Source organism: Kryptolebias marmoratus, linkage group LG6, assembly GCF_001649575.2.
Source record: "Kryptolebias marmoratus isolate JLee-2015 linkage group LG6, ASM164957v2, whole genome shotgun sequence".
Taxonomy (NCBI): Eukaryota; Metazoa; Chordata; class Actinopteri; order Cyprinodontiformes; family Rivulidae; genus Kryptolebias; species Kryptolebias marmoratus.
Window position 1 is genome coordinate 17,905,864 of NC_051435.1, and position 22,018 is coordinate 17,927,881.

General features: G+C 37.9%; 2 non-coding genes across 2 annotated transcripts; both read right to left on the reverse strand.

Annotated features, from left to right (window-relative positions):
* Positions 1 to 5,554: 5,554 nt before the first annotated feature.
* trnar-ucu lies at positions 5,555 to 5,644 on the reverse strand. Its single transcript is given in 2 exon segments — positions 5,555 to 5,590; positions 5,608 to 5,644. It is a non-coding gene; the product is annotated as a tRNA-Arg (tRNA).
* A 234-nt stretch (positions 5,645 to 5,878) lies between these two features.
* Positions 5,879 to 5,968, reverse strand: trnar-ucu. Its single transcript is given in 2 exon segments — positions 5,879 to 5,914; positions 5,932 to 5,968. It is a non-coding gene; the product is annotated as a tRNA-Arg (tRNA).
* Positions 5,969 to 22,018: the final 16,050 nt, after the last annotated feature.

A 22,018-nucleotide genomic window follows, 5' to 3' on the forward strand; every position in this document is an offset into this window, starting at 1 on the left:
AAGTTTAATGGTTACATGATCAGGATAACGCAAGACATTTAGAATTTTTTTTTTATCAATTAAACTTTAAATTTCAAGTTAGTGACTGAAAGAAAATGGTAAAACAAGATATTTATTTTGGAAGAATAAAGTTCTTTCTTTGTATTTCTCACACGTTGTTAACACCACCTTTATCGCCACCTGGTGGCACGGCATGGATATTTCAGGATTTGTGTTGCTCATATTAATGAAGAATTATTTTTTTTCAAATGAAAAAAAAACTGTTTTAAAATGTTGAGTCTGGTGAAATCAGGGTCATTAAGTATTTAGCACCAACATGTCATTTTGATGCTGGGTAAGACAAGGAAATGGAGACCAAGACAGAGCAAAAACATTCCTTTCAGTACTGACTTTATTAGGTTTTGCAATCTAACAAAGCAGAGTTTACTTATTTACTGTAACACCCCTTGACAATTTCAGCAAATTCCTCCAACTGTGCCAAATGCAACTGTGAAAAAATACTTGAAGAAGGCTCTTTTTTATGGTTTTAATTATGCTTTTTTTGGTTTATTTTTCTTTGCCGAAAGTCATTGAAGGAGCACGTTAGTAAGAGAATAAGGATGAGTGCCTTGTGTTTGGAAGCACCCTGGTGATTCTTCTGCAGGTACAAAAGCTGGTTTGTAGGAAATTGCTTTTATTAAAGTCAATACATATACATATTCCTGATGCATAATTTATGGCCACTTCTCCAGCATTAGAGAAAGCACTGGAGATTTACTTCACACACCACCACAGTTTGAAAAAAAATCAAAGCTTTCAGAAAAGGTGCACAAAACATGCCAAAATTAGGGCACAGTAAAAAAAACTATATTTAGGAAAGGTATTTTAAGAAATTCATCTGTTTATGTCATTGTTACACTTGAAGTAATAAAATTTATTACACATGTATGATAAATAAAATTATTTCTTCTATTTTCTTAAACACGTGTGACCAAATTTTTAAATCAGCTTGCAGTGAAGAAAACAAAAATTATAAAAGAAAAATATATATATTTTTAGGATAAAGCAAAGACATTCTCATTCTAAACTTATGTGTCCTCTGTGTCAGACAACAGGTTAATGGGGCAAAACAACACAATTTAATATGTCAACAGTTTGTGGTTCCAGTCATTAGTGGTGCAGCTAAACAAGCCAAAATCTTGCACATTCCAGACGAGAGCGAGCCATCTGTTCCCCCCTGGTGCACAAAACATCTCTTTCATATTAAGTGTTTATTGTTTTGTTAGATTGATGCCCATAATATCAGCCTTTCAGAATGACAGATTAGCATCACCTTCTAATCAGCGCTATTAGGAGATAAATATCAGTAATTTAATCACCACAGCAATTTCTTTTTACAATAATAAGATTTACAAATGTAAGCAATTAAGTAATTAGCTCACATCTCTGAAGATTACGGTCTTCTGGACTTTAGTGCGTCTGGTTTTCTATAGATTACACAGTTTCACTTCAGTCAGCTGCCTTCATTTTTTTGTGAATGAGATTTATGCTTGACCAAACCATAAAACACTTTGCAAATGACCCTTAAATCCTTCGAGTGGCCTTTTTTTTTCTTAAGTGCACCATTTTATCAGTGGACATGCAGCACAAAACAGCTCACTAGGAAGATAAATGCTCTACATTTATTTCTACTGAAAAATTATGTACACTTACTAAAAAAAGAAAAATCTAGCTTTTTGGATGATATATTTAAACAGTTATCAAGGATTTCTTTGTTGCTTGGAGAACACTGGCCCTTAGGCTACTCTTAGCTTCAACATTCTTAAACTCTGCCTTTTTCTTTACAAAGTAATTTGTCGGTTAGTGTTAATTTCCTAAATGCAACATAAAAGGAGTGCAGTGCAGTGAAAGAAAAAAAAAATTAAAGGGGAAAAATTATAAAAAACAGCAGCGAATCAGGTAAATTGCTTCCATGTGTTGCTGGCTGCCAGAGTTAAGGGAAGTGGAGCTCTGCCTAAATGCCCTTGACCCGCAGAGACTGGGCCATTTCAGTTTGAAAAGCCCAGCTCGCTAATGAAGGCCTAATTTTTATTGCCACTCCATTGACTTCAAAGCAGTTCAGGTTGCCAAACATAATTTCACTGGAGGTATTTTCAGGTGCACTGCAAATAGTTCATAAATAATTTCCCCATTAGTCCGGGCGCTGTAGTCTTTGAGTGAATGTTTCGTCTGTTCGGTCTCTATAACACCACTCCTCTTTCTTCCCGGGCTTCGGCACCAGCACTACCAGCAGCACACCAAACAACAGCCTCGCATGCTTCTCCAAACCCCACAGTCCCCCCTGCCATTCACTAACCTTAGTCCTCTCTGAGCTTAAAGAGTCAAATACTGCTTAGTGGCTAAGTCAAGTTTCAGCTGAGGCAGTGTGCTAGACCGGCCAAAGCTGGGCGCTGTCAATCCTTTCGTAAGTAGCCCCAGAGCTGGGGTCCATGGCTCCACCATTACAGGATTAGTGAATTAAAATAAATTCAGTCTGAAGAGGTCCAATCACCATTTACTTATTGGTTGTGACTATGCTGTCACTTTGAATGGCTACCTGTATGGTACACATGCTATGCACCATTTCCACAATTTATGAACCAGAGGGTGTCCAACACCGGAGGCTTGATTTCTACTAACATTACTCCAGAATCACATAATCATACCTCCTTAGTAAGATCATTTATTACATTGCTCTCACACGATACAGATTATTTTTACAGCCCTGATCATTGTCCTGTAGTGTAACGTTCAGGAACGTGCACAGTGCTCTCCGGGCATGAGCGCCTTGTGGCCTCAGGGCAAATAAAATACTTGTGCACAATGTGAACAATTTAAAGCAATATGCTGACAATAAACAATTTTTTGCAGTTTTTTTCCTGTTGCTAAATATATTGTCTAGAATTTTTTTAATTTTTTGTTAAAAAAAAGGAAAATTATTTCCTTAATGTAGTTTTCTTCCTTTTTTCCATTTTAGAAGTGTGTATTTCCTTGTTTCATTGGTTGGTTGGTTGGTTAGTTGTTTATTCTACTTTGTGTCTCATCCAAAGCAAGTCAGGCTTAATAAAAAAAAAACAACAACAACAACAAACTATAACATAATTTATTTTTATGCACCAATGATGACTTTGTAACATGTAAAATTATTTTGCAATATCTAAAGTACTCATGACATGCTCACATGATCTGGATTAGCATGAGAAAAAAAATTTGTGTGTTAAATAGTAATGATGTATTTTTAAAAAATAATTTACTCATTAACTCATCATGGTCCCATCCACACTAATCTGGATATTTTTCTTTTAATGCAACTAGAGGAGTATGTTTGCCCAACAGGCTGATTATAAACCAAGTGTCCCTGTCTTTTCTCATTGTTGGGGGTTGAAGCCAGCAGGGAGCTGCCATGTTGTATTTTTGGGACCAGTGTCTGTGCACTAGTGATGTGTGGCTTTGAACCCTGTCTACTCCCACACACACAGTTATGGTGTTACATGACCTTTCTTTAAGCATGAAGTTACCACTAAACCTATTGAAAAATGACTATTTTCACATACAGCAGCAAGGGTGGAACTCTACATGAATCAACAAGAGTACACCTGCAGTGTATTCTTGTGCAAAGGGTGCAGGACTTAAAACTTATACTGAAATCAACCTACAGTTGAGCTGGTCCCATTCTGGGACTGTATAGATACAGTATACCATTTATCGTCTACACTTAAAACATATCAAAAGACAGAGAAGGAACATTCTTAGTTTGGCTAAAGATTTTCCCCAAACATTTTTTTATATCTAATATTTACAGTTTAATCTCAGTCATTAACCATTTCAGTACATGAATATAGAGTAATGGCAATGGGACTAGAATGAATAATCATTCATCCATCCATCAATCCATTTTCTTTACCTGCTTTTTTCTTTTCAGGTCACGGAAGACCTGGTGCCTATCTCCAGGAGTCATTGTTTGAGAGGCGGGGTACACCCTGAACAGGTCTCCAGTTCATCACAGGACCACATAAAGACAAACAACCTTTCACACTGTCACTCCGTTCTTGAAACAATTTAGAGTCATCAATAAACTTAACATGCATGTTTTTGCTCTGTGGAAGGAAACTGGAGTACCTGGAAAAAGGATAATAAATCATATAATGATATATATATAAGTTAAGGCAAAATCTTCTCATGAACCTACAGGTTTAGTTTTCAGTTGTCTTTTTATCACAATGAGACTGATCACACAGCCAGAAACAATTGAAAAAGCAATTAAAACATTTGAGCAACAACCAGTTCTCCAGCAGGAATATTATCGCATCACTGTACTTCAGCAGGATCATCAACTATTCCATCATTTTAAGTTATACAAACTGAACTATCCATAATGTCTTGTATTCAGTCAAATCAACAGCTTAATGGAAAGTGAAAGCCTCCCAGAATCTTGCAATCACAAGACTGATTCAAACCAAACTAGTAATAAAAAGATTCAATACCATCAAAGCACATGTGCTTCCCATTTGCATTTTGAAAGTGGGGTTTTGTGAGACTGTGCCTTGATTTAACAAGTCGTTAAACCACTTTTTCCCTTTTTGTCCAATGCTCTGTAAAATAACTTCACTGAAAAAAATGAAGCTTTTGATTGGCAATAACACACAGTAAGAAGCTCCAAGATGAGTTGGACAGCTCTGGAATTGATTGGGCACCAAATCTCTTAGAAAAACCAAGCTAGGCACCCGTTAACCATCTCCTCCCCCTACAACAACCCATATTTGTCCTCCTTTTTTACATTTAGATGTTATTATTGTTCTGTAATTACATTTCCTTGCCTGCAGCAGACCAGCAGAGAGAAAAATGGAACACTTTTTTATTGTAAGCAGGCAGGTATTTTGCAATAAACTGGGGTGTTGTCATTGTACACATAACATGTTTAATGGAAAAACAGGTCATAAATCACAGCAGTGATGACTGATTATTCTCAAGTCCTCTTTTTTTTCCTTCTGTTGTTTTTGTTTATGATTGCTCAGCTTATCTGATAGCTTATTTTTTCAAATCATAAATTCAGAATAACTTGTGCTCAGCTTGAAATCTGACAGTGAAAGGATGCATTTATTGTAACTGTAACTAGTATGTAGTTAGTACGTAGTGGATGTTTTTGGCTCTGCAGAGACAATAGATTGAACCAGTTGGTCAAAAGAGGTGTCAATCAAAAGGGGAGGCTATTTTAACTCTGTGGTATTTAAAATTTGAAACTACTAGTGGAATCTATGAGGCTCTGTATTCAAATCTAAGTCAATAGGTCCTGCGGCCGGGCTGCCGCCAGTTAGAACCCCATTGCACCACAGAGCCCTCTGTTTGCGTAAACCTGTCAAAGACACTTGCTACATTGAGATGTTTTCAAAAGGCTCACTAAACTGCAACCTTTGAAAAGCTGCCTAATTCTCACCAGAAGTCCTATGTTCTGTCCATAACATCACAAAGCACAAATGTGAAAAAATTCACACACTGTACAAAGATGTAGCAGATCTCTGTAACACTCCTTAAACTATGACTCTGGTGGGACTCAAACCCACAACCTTTGAATGGCTTCTTCAACAGAACTAGAAGTCCAATGCGCTATCCATTGCGCCACAGAGCCCACTAATGGTGCTACTTATCCATGTGAAAAATGTGAAAATGTCAATGACACCTGATAGATTGCAGTCAAGTACAGTTTATCGCTATGTTTTTAAACAGTTTATTAAACTAAAGTCTACCTAATTCTCACCAGCAGTCACATGCTCTATCCAGTGCACCATAAGGACGAAGATGGAAATCCTAAGGTCCAAGGTGAACAGAGATGAGCAATATTTCAGTAAGACACAATAAATCACGACTCTGGTGGGACTCGAACCCACAACCTTTGAATGTCTACTTCAATAGTACTAGAAGTCCAGTGCGCTATCCTTTGCGCCACAGAGCCCATGAAATGGTCAGACAACCTTTGAATCTCTTCTTTAATGAGCTCTTTGTTTGACAGTGATCTTTTTTAGCTCTTGGTTTACAGTCTAACACAGAGATTTTAATCCTTACTCCCATTCTTCTACTGCTTTAGGTGAAAATGTTCTTACAGTTGAAACCATTTTGTTAGCCATACCTTTTTTTTCCACCTGTGACTTGCACATTTCTAGAAAATCGCCTCCTTTGGCTAAAGGGAAGATATTTCTTTCTACTGCTGGGACTGAAAGTGTTCTAGAGTCAGTTGGATTGTTGATGGATGAAGATGTGTCCAAACTGGCTCTCTGTGCTCTAGCAGATCCTAATCCAGCCCCCAAGGGGCCCTTGCCATGTTCTTCATTCAATTCCACTAACTCCCAACAGGAAATGAGGCCTTCAGGGGGCACTGCTAAGGAGACAGGGCAGGGAGTCATGAGGAGGGTTACAGGCACAACCAACCAGAACAGATGCAGGAAAAATGGATATAATCCTGATATTTTGTTAATTAATGACTATGATAATTATCAAAATATTGCATTTGTTTAATTATTTACATAAATTACTTGGGCTCTGTCTATTTTAACCCAGATACTTTTTAAAAGCTGACATTTTCTGTAACATTTGCACCTCCTATGCAAACAACCTTTTTGGTAGAAAAAATCTTCTGAAGTAGAAAAAGGAAATATACTGTTACTGCTATGCCCTAGTAAACATGAAAACAATGGAGTCACTTTTAGCTTTTCTTTTTCTTTTTCTTTTTTTTTTTTTTTGTACATCTGGCTTGCTGATCCTGTTGCTAAGAAACTTAAATTTTAGTTTTGAAATGGTTAGTGACTGAGAAAAAATTGTAATCAGTGTCAAAAAAAAAAGAAGAAGCTACAACTGAGGGAGGTTTTTTTAAACATCATTTAACTAATTCAACTAAATGTGTTCATGTGTTATTTGAACATACGGCAGGAACTATGTAAATTAAGGGTTATCTTTTGGAAACAAAATATATGAGTGATATTTTTAGTTTTTAATCAGCCTAAAGTTCCAATTATTTACATAGACTTAAACGTTACAAGTCTACAGGAGTCACTCAACTTGTTTTAGCATCAACGTCCAGGTTCTGTTCCTGTTTCTAGTTGTAATATACACCTATGATTTATCTTTGCTCAGGATATTCTCCACTTGTATCTTGATTTGTTGTTAATGTGGATGTTCTTGCTACCTTCTGGGTGGCGTGGGTATTTCAGCATTATTGTTTAAGTTCCTGCTTTTATCTGAACATAAACATTTCTGTAAATGGAGAAAACACTGTTAAGAAAAAAACATCTAGAGTCATGAAGTCAGGACCTTAGTCTGAACTCACCATGCAAAAAAAAAAAAAATCCAGCTAGGAATTACTATTACCCAGCTCTTAAGAAGACCACTTTATTTTAAAGAACATTTAAAAAGTTTAGGAGCTTTTGTCTTTGTGCGAAGCAAATCTCCCAAGCAAAAGCAGCCATTAGACATTTGGATATAATTAATCAGTAAGAGCAGTACGAAAATGATTTGCATCAAACGCTCCTCATTTTCAAGATATCTCCTCCAGAATTTCCACTAACACTTTTTAATCATAAATAATCACATACAAGAAAGACACTCAATTAGATCAGTCTCCAAAGTCTTGGCATTATGGAGGAAGAAAGACATTCCTCATGGTCTTTTGCTAACTTTTAAGCTGAAGCATAATTGCTCTCTGGTGACTTCATGCCAGTTGCAAGCTCGGGGTTTAACTTTCCTTATTAAGGGATTTTCACCACTGCATGGATTTTGTGCATTGAGATTAGACTGACAAGTATGAAAGTAAAGACTGGAACCTGCACTATGCTTCATTTTACACAAAAACTAAAAAAAATCCCATCCCCTATCCTCCTTCGATCATTCTTCATTGTAACATTTCAGGAAAAAAGGAAAAAACTAAAATGTCCATTAAAAATGTTTATTTTATTGTTATTATTAGAAGGACTCTGTAACAATATACCCATATGTTTTAAAAGAACACCTTTTTTATGTTGAGATGACAGGCCTAGAAGAATCCATGAAAATATTATGAAGCAAGAAAGTCACACTCAACACCACTGTTTCTACCCAATTTTGAGAAAATAATCACTCCATGATAATAAGCAAGTTTCTTTCCAGGCAAACATAAACAAGTCCCCCAAACACAGCAACGTATGTGGGTTTTTTGTCAAACAAAACAGATTTTTTAAATTTTACTTTTGTTACTGTTTTTAAAGCATTTTTTTGAAAAATATGTTTTTAAAAACAATGTTTCTGCTGCAACTCATTGTTTGAGGCTCAATTTGTTTTTAAATCTGATTTTGAAGAATTACAAAAATGTTTATATTCAAAATGACCACCACAGCTAACTGAGCTTAGCAAACACCAAAATGTATTTAATGCTTTCCTTTTTTTTAGTTGTTTCACAATTTGAGGGCCGCTACAGCAAAGTCACAATTGTATTTACTAACTAATGTAGAACGTGGAACATCTAAAGGAATTGGATCAGAAGATCTAAGAGATCTAGAAAATTAGACAAGGGCAGAAAAGTTTAAATACAGAATTCATTCTGATGTCAGACAATACACTGCTTTGTTTAAGAAGAATCTGCCTTAAGTATTAAACTTCTACATATGAAATCTCCCATTTATTTACTACACAATAATTAATTAGAAAATAAAGTGGCTGAACCCTTTTTACCATTTTAGAAGCTTCTCCCAGGAAGAACTAACGTGGATGAGCCCTGTAACATTGTGCCACCAGATCTCATCAGTAATAATTGGAGTGGCTTTGGAAGCGGTGTGAGACAGTTAGTGGCTGGTAAAAGAACTCTGGAGTTTTGTTTCTTCTTATGCCAACTGAGATCACAGCACAAGAGTATTTCTCCTTGCCTTGTCCGCTCAGCGAAATAAATTGCATTGACCTCTTCTATCTATTGCTTCCATATGCTAGCAGTTATCTCTCTTGCAAATGGAAATGAGACCCAAAATTGCAACAAATGGGCCCATGCCACTGAATGCAGATGTTCTCTGCTTCTTGCCCAGAGTACACATGCCCGGTCAAATTAACTTTAACCCCTCCGCCGACAGAACAGACATCTCTTTTACAAACCCTGCACTCAAGCAATTTGTTTTGAGTCGAGGGCCGAGGAACAACTGTATGTCCGCACATGGTAAATAAGAAGTGATCGTATCAAACACCTGGACAAGAGAGGTTTACCTTGCTGGAGGGGCCCTAGCATCAGGCTCTTTAGTTTTTCCCTTCCTATGCATGGGCCCAGTTTGGCCTCTTGGTCGGCTCTTTCTCGTTGTGTTTCCTTTTCTTCTGGCTGTGAAGGCAATCGACTGTTTGACAGAGAACACCTGCTCGTGGGGTGAGTCTAGGGGGTTGAGGGTAAGAAGCTACAGTCACGAAGGGATGAAAGAACAGTAGAGAGAGGAGCTAACAGGTGCTTCCTCTGTGGGAAAAAACAAGCCTTGTAATGTATGTAAATGGGAGCAGATTCTTCATGCCCTTATTCCTTCACCAAGTCTCTATCTTTCTCTTTCCACAACCCCCCAATCCCTTCTGAATAATAAGAAAACCTTATAAAAGTGGCCTGACAGAAAATTTGCTAAATTGGTTAAATGTTGCTGAGAGCCTGGAGTGTTAATATGCTCCCATTCAGAGCAGGCAGAGGTCAGAGGAGTCACTGGTTAGAAAGAAGCAGACAGAAACACAACAGCTCTCTGATGATCCCACGCGATGCCCCGTAGGTCTATTCTGTAATGACCAGCCCGTCTGAGCACATTTACCACTACATACATCCACCTTGCACTAACCACGTATTGTTTATACACACATACACACACTTTCAAACAATTGTTGATGACCATATTCTTTATCTGTGGGTCATTTTCTTTTAGTTTTATTGCATTCATAGACGTATGTATATGTAGGATGAACAAATTCTTATATTCATTTGTCCCTACCACCATCTGCTTTCCTTTAGGGACCCTGATTATGGGTAATGAGTGTTTCCAAGCCCAGTCCCTCATCTATCTCAAAGCACCGAACATGTCCCTGTTATTTCTCCACATGTGCCTCCACATATCCATCTCTCCCTCACAGCACACAGGGGCAGCATCAGCGGGGCTAAATGCAACCAATCATTTATATGGCTGTCAGCTTAATACACACATATATTACGTACATGGAGAAGGCATGCAGAATTGAAACATACAGGTGCTAACTTATTAAATTCGGTCTTTTCCTGGCCCGGGCTAACGAGGAGCAGGTGAGTCGCTGTTGCTTTAATCAAGTGGGGAGTGGGACTGCGCACAGATTTGCAGCTTGTTGAAAGGCCAGTTGGACACATGGGCTTCATTAAGGGGTTAAGGGAAAATCAGTCAGGAACAATTGTTTTTCCACTCCTGCCGCTAACGTGGAATAGCTCTCTGTCCTTACATCTTGTGCCCACATAGACACAAACGGAGAGAGAGCTGCACATGTATGCACATATTCAGGAAAATGATAAATTCCAACTTGTCTGGGTTGGGAAACAAAAAAAAAAAGAAAAAAAAAGAAAGTCCCACAGGCCTCTCTGTCACCTCTAAGCACCCGATGCAGACTCAGGTCAATGTGACGTCAGTGGAGACAGAATATTATTTACTTTACCAGCTGAAGTACGAGTTTAGTAGAATTTGTAGCCAAATGGGTTTTAAATGTATGAAAATGGTATTGTTAGATGTATTTTTGTGACATTTGACTTCTGAATACAAATAATAAATAAATAATTACAACAATAAAGTGGAAAATAACAGCTTTTATTGAAAAATGACTTTAAGTCACTTCTACTTGTCTTTCTGTTGCTGATTAGCAAAATGTCAGTGCCTAATTTAATCTATCATTAATAGTGGCCAAGAGTCAAAGCTCAGGCCATCTAAAATATCTACACAACAAGTAAAGTCACAACAAAAACTTCTAAATCAAAAAATAATGTTTGCTGTCTATGAGAAATAAAACAACATGGTAAATGTCATCTGTTTATGACAGAAGTAATGGAAATAAATTGAAGTAGGAGCACAATTACCAAAGACATAGTTAATCAAGTAAACCACTGTTATAAAGTGTGTATAGATGGCTGAGGGATAGACCTGTCTGAGAGACAGTTTATATGAAATACTGTTGCGGGACTCAGATGGATACTAAATGCTGGCAGCTTTTGGCAAAAGAAAATTTAAAGCAAAGAATATGTGTTCAAGCTGACCAGCTGACAAATTAGTTTCCCTGTGAATGTCTAAAGTGGGATAAACAAAAGAATGAAAATAGACTGCAGGACCACAAAGAGCTGTTTCTGATTTATGGCCCACTGGGGAGGTAGAAAAGGAAATTCACACAAATTCTTTATACAATTCAGACAGATGAGCAAATAACTCCATGTTAGATTTAATGGAAATATATACGACTGTTTCAGGGAGTTAGAGTGTGGAACCACTTAACTTTTAGTTTTAATGGAGTGACTTAAGAATTATGATGTTAGGAGGCTAAACATGAAGCTGAGAGGGTGCACATTTAAAAATGTTAACATCTGCATGGAGTTAATAGATACAAATATGCTGTAAATGTGTTATAGCTGGAAATAAATAATAATTTTAGTATTTGATAAAAATCCTTAGCAGTTTTATTACATTTGTTTTACATGTATAAACTGTTAACCCTGTTTTTTTATTAAAAGTTGCCCTGTCAAATGTTTTTAGGAAACACTATTTATTTATTCCCTTGATAAAATGAGCTGAATATGTAAATATACAAATCACATAGGAAACTGATAGAACCTATCCCCCGTCCTTTTTCCCCTTGTGCTGATTTCTTTAAGATTTATCTTCATTCCAACTCCCCCATCCTGTTACTCATGCAAACCAAATCATTTCTGTTTACTGTAAAAAAATAAAATAAAATAATTTCACATACTGTGTATTTATGTACTCATATCCACAAGAGGGATTTGTAAAGCAGCGTAAGCTTTCCGAGTCTAAACTTTAATGGCTAGTCAGTGCTTAAAAAAAATCACTTATTTATCCTGCAGTTGAACTTTCTGGGGTAAAAATTCAGAGGAAGTGAGCCTCGGAATTTGCATGCCAGTGTTGAAAAATTTAACTCGTCCCAGCATCGCCTCCCGTTCAAGACTTCCTGTGAACATTGGAAGGTCATCTCTAAGCAGAGTGGTGGTTTTTGCATAAAACTCCAATGGCGGATCTGTGACAAAGCTGCTTAGAGCATCACGGCACTGACAGGCTCCCATCAGTCCTCATTAAGTCCAGCCATGTCAAGGGTGTCAGCGGGAGTCTCTCACAGTACGCCAACACCCCTGCCATATGAAAGCAGGTGACAGGAGGAGTTATTGTCATAAAGAAGCATCGGTGAACTCGTAACCCCTTGTCTGCCTTTGAGACTTGAAAAAACCATTGTGTTAAACAAACAAAAGTTGGTTTGGGCCGGTCATTAACACTGACCAGGAATCAATTAGGAGTTTTTTGTTTTGTTACGTTTTTTTTATGGAGAGGCTGTAGAGCAATTTCTGCGACACCTTGCACCTGTAGTGCTGCTCTGTGAAAGGAAAGGGCAAGGCATGGGAGTGTGAAAAGAACCTCTACAACCTTTAACCCTTGATCTTGACACTTGACACCGAGAGTGTAAAATGGATGACAGCAGAGGTTTGATGAAGAATGAATTTAGAGTGGGAAAATGAAGGAAAAGCAGCGGTTAAGTTGATGCTTATTAGCTGTGTTGGGAGAAACCCGATAGCTCTGTGACACGCAGAGCTGTCACAAAAGTCCTGCGTTTTGTGGATTTGAAAAAAAAAGTTGTTTCCACAATATCATAAGAGGATTACTTACTAACTTAAGCTGTGACTGTGTGTGGTTTTGATAAACAACAAAAGTGAACATGTTCTCTTTATAAATCATGACGTTGAAATCAGTGAATAATTGAGAGATGGAGAAGTCCTTAAAATGTGCCTCTAAGTTGCCAGTAGGTGCAGCTGCAGCCTGAAAAACAGCAGAAGAGACAAGTGAGAGGAAATAATTTATGATCCGAGTAAAGCTAAAAGTTAATTGAGGGATATTTTTTAACAGACCGTAAAATTTGGAAGGCTGTTTTGGAGTTCAGAAGTTAAATGCTGAGAGGGGGGACGCTTTGCCTCGTATCCCATTGAGCCCGATCAGCTTTCCATCTACTAAGAGAGAAAACAGACACTGTTTGATTAGTCAGAGTATTCATCCAACACATGCTTGCTTGCAGAGAAGCGCAAATGAATCCTGACTCACGGAAACTGCCAGAGTTGGTTCTTATCACATTTTATCGCTCCGTCTATTGTACCTGACAGGCCAATTTAGCTTCAGAAAAATATCTGTCATGGGTAAATATACAGTAATGATGGAAAGTTCTGGCAGTGACAGTAGTGTTTTGTGGCTTCAACATTTTTATGTTAAAGAAAAGTTAATACATTTCAAAGGTTTTCATTAGCAAATGCATCAAATTTATCCAAACACTGTATTTACAGTGTTGACACTTCCATGGTTTAACTTTGCTGAATATCAACCTCTGCCAACCCCGTCCTTGTCTTATTAGTGCTTTGAATTGATCACAAGCCTCTTTCACAAAACAGCTGTGCAAAATGGCCACAAAGTGATCTCCCTCTTTAAGCTGTCTCTCGCGGGCTTACCCTATCCACATGCCGATTGGTGTAGTGCTGTTACTACCTTGCTTGGTGGCTTAGAGACATGACAGTGGTGGGCTGACTTCAACCCTTCCTGCCACCTCAAGCCTTTCAGAAATCACACTGACATGGCCCGGAGGCATCTCAGCACTGGTTTCAAGTGGTTTGTGAAAAGAGCTACAGTTTGTTGGCTTCTGATTATCCACCCACTGTTTGAGAACTGACCACAGGTTCTCCATGGGGTTAAGATATGGGGAGTTTCCTGAGCACGGGTCCACAATTTCAATGTTCTGATCTTTGCTCCTTATTGTTATCATTTTTGCTTTGTGACACAGTGCTTCATGATGATGTAACATGCACAGCTCACCAGACTTGTTCCTGGAACTTTTTCTTTTGCTGATAAATGATTTACCAGATGTTCCAAACAAACAGAGGGAAGATTCATCAGAGAAAATAACTTTGCATCTGTCTTCTGCTGTCCAGTTGTATTTTCTGCAGATGTTTCTCTTCAGCAGAGGAGGCCTTTCTGTTGTCCTTTTTGTGACAAGATCATTGTCCACTGCTGCCAGTGTTGAGCCCTGCACTGGTGGCAATACGATTCTGTAGCTTCCAACTCAGAAGAAGACATATATGACTAGAACCCCAAATCTGAAAAACTTGTGTAAATTCAAATGGTGTATATTCAAAGTCTTCACAATTTTTCACTGAGAAACATTGTTCTGAATTTGTTCCACTATTTTTAGACACAGATTTTTGCAGACTGGTGAACCTCTGCCCATCTTTACTTTTGAGAAATTTTGCCTCTCTAAACTGCTCTTTTCACACACAGCCTTCTTACTGACCTTTTGCCAATTAACCTAATTAGCAACAAAATGCTCTACCAGCTGTTTCTTATTCATACTACTGACAGAACTTTTAATGTCTTTTGTTGCCCTTGTCCCAACATTTTCTTTTTTGGGATATGTTGCTGCTATAAATTTATATTAAAAAATGTGTTAAATGGTACAATTTCCTAGTCTAAACATGTTTCTTATGCTCCATTGTGAATAAAATACGAGTTTATGAGATTTGCAAATATACTGAATCCTGTTTTTATTTACATTTTACACAATGTCCCAACTTTTGTTTTAGCTTTTTTTGTGCCAGGACAAAAAATACTCTACAATAAAAAACTTATGAAATAAACCTTTAAAGCTCATAAAGCTATTGGCAATAAATTACTATGCACCTGGTCAAAAACAATGGGAATTGTTGCCACAAAAACTGGAGCAGCAAAGTTTGCAAAACACAACATTTGTATCACTGCCAAAACTTTTGGCCATGACTGTACATTAGACAGCTTGCACAAAGTCCAGGTGTACATCAGGTGGATGCCCTTTAGTCCTTTGTGCTCTGCAGCGTAGGAAGTTTCTCCTACAGGTTTCTGCTAGTCATATGGTCAACTTCCTGTGGCTACAACCACATTTCCTGTTTGGTGAGTAGACTGTCTGAATACGCTTCTACGTTTGTGGGTATGTTCCTGCCCTGCAGACCGTAAAGCTGTCTTAACTTAAGCGGTGATTAATACACCCATCAGTTTCTAAATGCTGCCCGCCTGTTCTGCAGCCTCTGCCTGCACAGAGCAGACCAATGTTTGCCTTTCCCAAGACAACCCCTCCCCCCTTAGGGTCAGAGGGAGAAAAGAAGCATTCTTTAATTTGATAATTAGTCTGCGGATTCGTTGGGGTGAAAGAAAAGGATTGGCCTCATTAGCTGTAATTGTCTAATTGCCTTTCATCTAAATAGTCCCTAATTTTCACTTCATGGATTATACAAATACCATAAATGTGCCTCTGTGTTATTTGTGTATCTTGGAAGTCACCTCTGAGCGAAAAAGCAAATTCTGCTGTCAGGGCTTGCTGGAGTGAGAGATGATTGTGTTTAAATAGTGAGATGGATTGAAAAATAGTCTGCTGAGGTTACAGTGACAAATAAGACTCAATCCAGCAGTAGTTCTGCCTGTAAAATATGTGAAGCAGGAGAAAGCAGGCTGCTGCTTCTGCTCATTTTTGTCCACACTCAATATTTTTCTCTTTAATTGACTTCTCTGTGTTGTTTAATGCTAAGAAATGGAACTATAGGGTTTATTTTTAGGCTTTCCATTTTAATTTACATCAAATAAGTCAACAGGGCTTCATCTGTCTGTTAAAATAAAATGCCTCTTTCTCAAAAATAAATTTTGGAAAACTGGTTTATGCTCCAATGCTGTTGTTTTTTTGTTTTACAACAGTATTAACTTAATTTTTTTAACCATGCCAGGCCAATTGGACCCAACTTTGTTTTACTATATTTCTACATGCACCCCCCNCACATATTTAAAGAAATTGCATAAATGAGGTTTTATGATAAAAGGAAAATAAAGCTATAGTTGCAGGTTGAAAGGGAGCTAAATGAATGCACATATTCACGAAACTCAGAATCTCATTATAAAGAGTTACTAATTGCACCGTTTGTCACAAATTAAACACTTTTCTGTGTCAGCTTCACATTTTGTCATGAGAATGAGGTCAAATGTAAGTGTTTGTAAAACAGAAGAACCTTAATCCGAATCTGCACTGTCATGATTGTTTAATGTGACCAAAGCGATCATTATACAAAATGTTTACCATTCTTTTAACATTTTTATTTTCTTTATGAGTATACAGTTTAAAAAACAATTAGATTCATTTACTTTTGTAAAGAGTAAATGTTGATTAACCAAATTAACATTATTTTATTAGCTATGAGAAACTAAAACAGTTAGCCAGCATTGTCATTTCAGCATCAATGACTGCTGCCTGTCAGATTTCAGTTTTGGATTACATAATCATTTACATATATTTCTATGGTTATTTGCAAGTGCGTACAGCAGCAGCTGGCCGTAGCACTTCTGGTACAGCCTGGGTCATTTCCTGCAGAAATGTCATAATTTTTCTTATGCAATATCCACATAAGTAAAAACTGACAGCGAAGCAAAGGTTTATAAAATAGTGTTTGCATAAACTGCTACAAAATTTGGGCTTGCTTGGACTAGCCATTAGCTCATCGATCCAATCAGAATTAAACTCTGTTTTTCCAAACTTATGTCATTCAAATACCTATTTGCAACAGGTAAGATATTATTTGTTCTTATGCTTTCCAAAGCCCTACTTCAAAAGATCTGAAATGACCCCTTGAGGTGTTTTAAATCTAGAAATCTGTAAACTGGTTATCCTTCACAAACAATAACAACAACAACAAAAATAAGTGGAGAAAGTTTGTATTTCATAACTGCTTGCATATATATGTATGTGTGTGTGTGTGTGTGTGTGTGTGTATACAGGAGGCTGAAGTTGTGGTGCTGTAACACTGACATAAACAGATCAACATGTCTACAGTTTACTGCCTCGCTCTGACTCCCAGCTCCATGTGTTATGCCCACGGGAGGCATCATCCCTCCTCAGAGGAGGAACAGGCCTGTAAGTGAGCAGTCTTTCCTTGATCCACGCCTCCCAAACCGAAAACACACATCTATGCAGGGACCACCTGCCAGCACAAGCTTGTCCTTTGTGTGGATATCTATATAAGCCTGGGATTCTGTTACCCTGCTCCCCAGAGAGCAGGCCGAGCACTCCTGATGCCAGACCGAACTGCTGGTAGAGTGGATGTTTGAACAGGATGACAAATACCAGTGCATCACTTGTTATCTGAGCATTTACAGACAGCTTAAGTTTCTCAGCCTTACCAGCTTACTGCACCGAAGTGTAGCTCAAAAGTCAGTTCAGCTAGAACTGTGCAAAACATTTTTTCTACCTACAATATCTACTTTTAACAAGTAGCCAGCTTAATTAGGTTTAATACCATTTTGAGAGCACCAATTGATAAACTCAAGATACTGATACAACTCCTTTTTCAGAAAGTTACAAGTAATCCATGCTTGAAACTTCAGTATAGATCCATACATGAAGCTCAACATCACTTCATACTTTACCTTCTGGACTAAATGTCAAAAGTGATTATAGGAGACTATTTGGGAGGTGCCTGTTTTTAAATTATGTAATCACAGCAGATGTCCAGCAGTGTATGATGATTTTTCCATGTTTTTCTTAAGGAACTGAATTTGGATTACAGCTCATTGGCTTAACAAGTCAGCAGAGATAGATATGATTGGCTCTTGAGATCATCCATTAGTGCTGTCATCTGAAAGTCAGAGTGGAACCACAATGCAGAGGCAGCACACAGCATTCACAGCAGCATGAGTTGAACATGCTGTTTTGGGCAGCTCAATCTTTAAGCAAGCTCCTGTTACTGAGACGTTTTCTATTTATCTAAATATGTTTGTTCAATATTACCATCTGTTGCTAAATGTACATTTTTTTCAAATATTTGTTCAGTCAGTCACAGCAATCAATGGGCAAGTGTGGGGATATTTCAACAATATTGGCAAACTTTTTACGCATACTTTCTGCAAACACAAACTGTTTTGGGCGTGACGATCATATTTTGTCATTTAGGTAAAAACATTGGAAGCATTGCTTCCTATGGTTCCATAGTATGTATTAACCCCTGTAAATGAAATCAGTTTTGTTAATGAATGTCATGAAGCAATAGTAAGTTTTCCTTCAATGTATCCAAATTAAAAAGCATTCAGCCATCTGTCCATCCTTAAATACATGCATACATTCTTTGACACTTACCATTTCCTGGGCTGTGCGTCCTAAGCCAAATAAGCTAAAAACCCTTCAACCAAAATGTTGTTCATAATAGTTGTTAAGAAACTGGCAACATATCCATGTTTTGACACATCCTTGTTTTGATTTTCTTTTGGTTTCCTTGACACATTGAAAGAGATTTGGACTTCTTATTAATAATGTTGCAGAATAAACAATATCAAATCTGTCAAAATGTAATTTGGAAATAATAAGTTTAAAATGGGCTTACACCAGTTAAAAAGGGTATGTCACATTAAATCACACTGTTTCAAGTTATTTGACCTACTGAAGTATTTTATATTGTGAGTTTTATTATACTGTAGATATCACTTTGTGTTTTTTTAAAGAATGTTTAATTATTAAGGTAAATCCTAAATTCAATGATATGACCTATATTTAAAAAATACTTGTCTGGAATCAAAATTATTGTCTAAAATATTATTTTGTTTTAGTTTGAGCTTTAATTCATTTGTCACTTTACATGTCATTTGTACATTAATTCCAACACTTCTTGTTCTCTAAAAAGCTCCACAAGCTGCATTTCTTGTCTATGAATTTTCCAGCCTTTTGTCAGCTAATGAGCAGTAAGCTGCTCAGCCCGACTAACAAGATTTTAGTGGCTGTTGACTTGAATAACAACATGTTAGTTGCTGAGTGGAAAGAAGAACAAAGCCCTTTCCCTCGTTACTGCTTGCGCTTGATTGTTCGCAGCTTTCCTCTGAAGACAGCTCCTAATATCATCTCATAATCTTCCATCTTCTCCTCCAGATGCCCTCGCCACCGCTCCCTTTCATGTCTGACTGTCGTTCAAAGCCTAATCATTAATGTGATTCATTTCTCGCTGTGTATTATTTGGCTCCTCTAATTTGTTTGGGTTTTTCAGCAGTGGTGTAAATCAGAATCAAAGCATTTTGCCACTGCTTTTTCCCTGTCACCCCTGGTAATGGCCTGTCTACTGGAGGTTTGCACTGAAGAGAAGCAGACCCGCTGTCTACCTAAATCACCTTTCCATCCTTTCCCCTCATCACAAACACAAAGAGCCCATTGGCTACCTGCACAAACACCTTCCCTGACTGACCTCGAGCTATAAATCAACAGCTATGTGCAATTCCAGGGCCAAAAAGTGAAAACTGCCAATGGTGGAAAACAGAATACAATCATTAATCATCATTAGGTTAGTGAAAGTTTTGATAGTAAAGACAGTTTTCCCCTTTAAAAGCAATATATTACATTTGGGATATAAATGGGAACAAGATAGCAGACACACATAGACAGCAGGAGGCTGAAGGATACAATAGAGTAAAAATGATTGTCATCTGTCCATCATGCGAGGAAGGCGAGCAGATTCTCAGGCGTTATGATGTGTAATGTGATTGGACAGTGCTGTGACAGCGAGCTGTAACCTTCAGCTGCCTGCCTTCTCTAAACCCACCTCCATTTCTGGAAGGGATGTCAATGGTACTGATCAATGGGGGGGGCATTGGCACTCATCATGTCAAATCCACTCCATGTCCATTTCCCGTCTCTTTTGTCATCAGGCCCGTGCTTTCCCTCCACTAGTCAATCACTCAGAGATATGAAGTGAGCTGCTCAGATGTCAGAGAGAGAAGTGTTGATGTTGCATGATTTCACCTTCACTTTTTTGGGGGGTATACTCATGTATACTTAAAACTGCTGTTTTTTTTTTTTTTAATCATCTCAGAGAAGCGCATAAATTACACACCCCACAGTGCGGCTACACAAGAACACAAGCAGGAGATACTTATTCGTGGCACACAGCTACAGCAGTGCTAAATGAGAATTTCACCAAACAAACACAATCAGTGCCCTATTACGTTTCTCTTTCATGATGCTGAAAGGAAATGCAAACGAGATTAGATAACACAAAAGCCACAAGGCTCATTTCTCTCCTGTGTCTGGAGATGGCTAAATGCTCTAATAACCCTCTCTGCTCAGCTCCTCAGGCCAAAACCCCCTTTTGTTGAACCCAAACCAACTGCATTATTGTAATGCAAAATTGCCTTTCACAGGGAAGTTTTCCCCCCTATTTTTTAGCACTTCTCCCTTATCCCCAACCCGCCTGTTTTTCTTAGAGTTTGAATCAGCTAAGCTCAAACCTCTCCAGCTTTAAGTGGGCATGGTATTGTTTTGAGCTGTCCAATTACAAAGAGATCTGACGGACTTCCACAGGGTTTTGATTCATTGTGCAGTCTTGGTAGTTAAGACAATTGGAGGAGTCTGAATGGGATCTCATGGATGAGTTTAGACTGAGAACATGCAGCAGAAAAAAGGGGACGCAAGTGAGAGGCTTAAAGTGATAGTTTTAAAGATAGTTTCTGTGAAAAAAAGTAATTGACAATCTTTGATCAGTCTGAAGTTGGAGAAATAGTTTACTTCTGACTGGATCGACAAGCTAATAGTTAGTTTATAAAGAAGTCCAGATTGAGATTGGAGTTGTTTTAAAATGACAGCTGTTCACTTTAGACTTGGCTCCACTCAGATTGACTAGTTTCTCACTGGGCTGTGACTGTTGGAGACTAGTTGGCAAATCAAAATTACGAAAAAATTGGCAAATTTTCTGTTGCAGTCTCACTAAATTCTGACCGTTTGTGACCAAGGGTTTACACAGCCAGTTTCTTTTTGTGTACATGGGCCATTTTTTGTGTTCACAGCTTGTAAAATTGTATTCTAGGCCAGGCACAGTATTTTGTTGCCCACCACCACGTACATTGTAACTGTCTTGGTCCATTTTATACACACCTTTGCAGCTGCCCTTTTATGATTTAATCTACTGGAGTACACTTTTGAAATGAAGATATGGCAGATTTGAACCAACTTTTCAATAATTATTATAGATCATTGTCGTGGTTTTTAGACATGGGCATTCAAGACTGCAGCCTCCGGTGCTTTCAGTAATACAGAGAGATCCCATGTAGTTATTAAAATACAGCTTTCTGCTCAGTTAAACTGTTTTTAACTCATCAATTTGGTAAAAATTTCATTATTTTTCTCCAAACTGAGATGGTTCAGAGAGCTATCTACAACAAGCAAGATAATAACTGTTCATAATCTTTTCACATAACCCCTGCTTTTAAAGATCTGAGCTATCACTTTAACTTTGCAGCTGCCCGCTGGTTCAAAATAGCAACAATAAATGGCCAATACATAACTCCCCTTAATTAGATTGAAGCAATCAGCCTGAAAAAGTTTCCCATATGGCGTCATAGCTGAGCTCAGTTAGCCAAAGTGGGGGGAGCAAGAAAAAGAGAGAGAAGTGGCCAATTTAGAAAGTTTGATAAAGCACAAAAAGAAAAGAAGAGTGAGAGGCCAAATTTGGGAAAAAGAAGTGCCAGGGTTACAGCCAGGACACAGGCCACGGGAAGGTTAGAGTGTCTGGCTGCAATTAGCCAGTCACAGGAGAGATTGAGCTGATGCTTCGGGGAGCTATTGGTCCTCAGTCATTAGTAATTATTCAGTCAGAAATTACTGACTCTGAAAGCAACGTGTGGCTGCATCTGGCAGTTTACAAACACATGTTTCCTTCAAACCGGCAGCTACTCTGCAAGATGCAAATCTGAAAATAACAACAGGAAGTTCA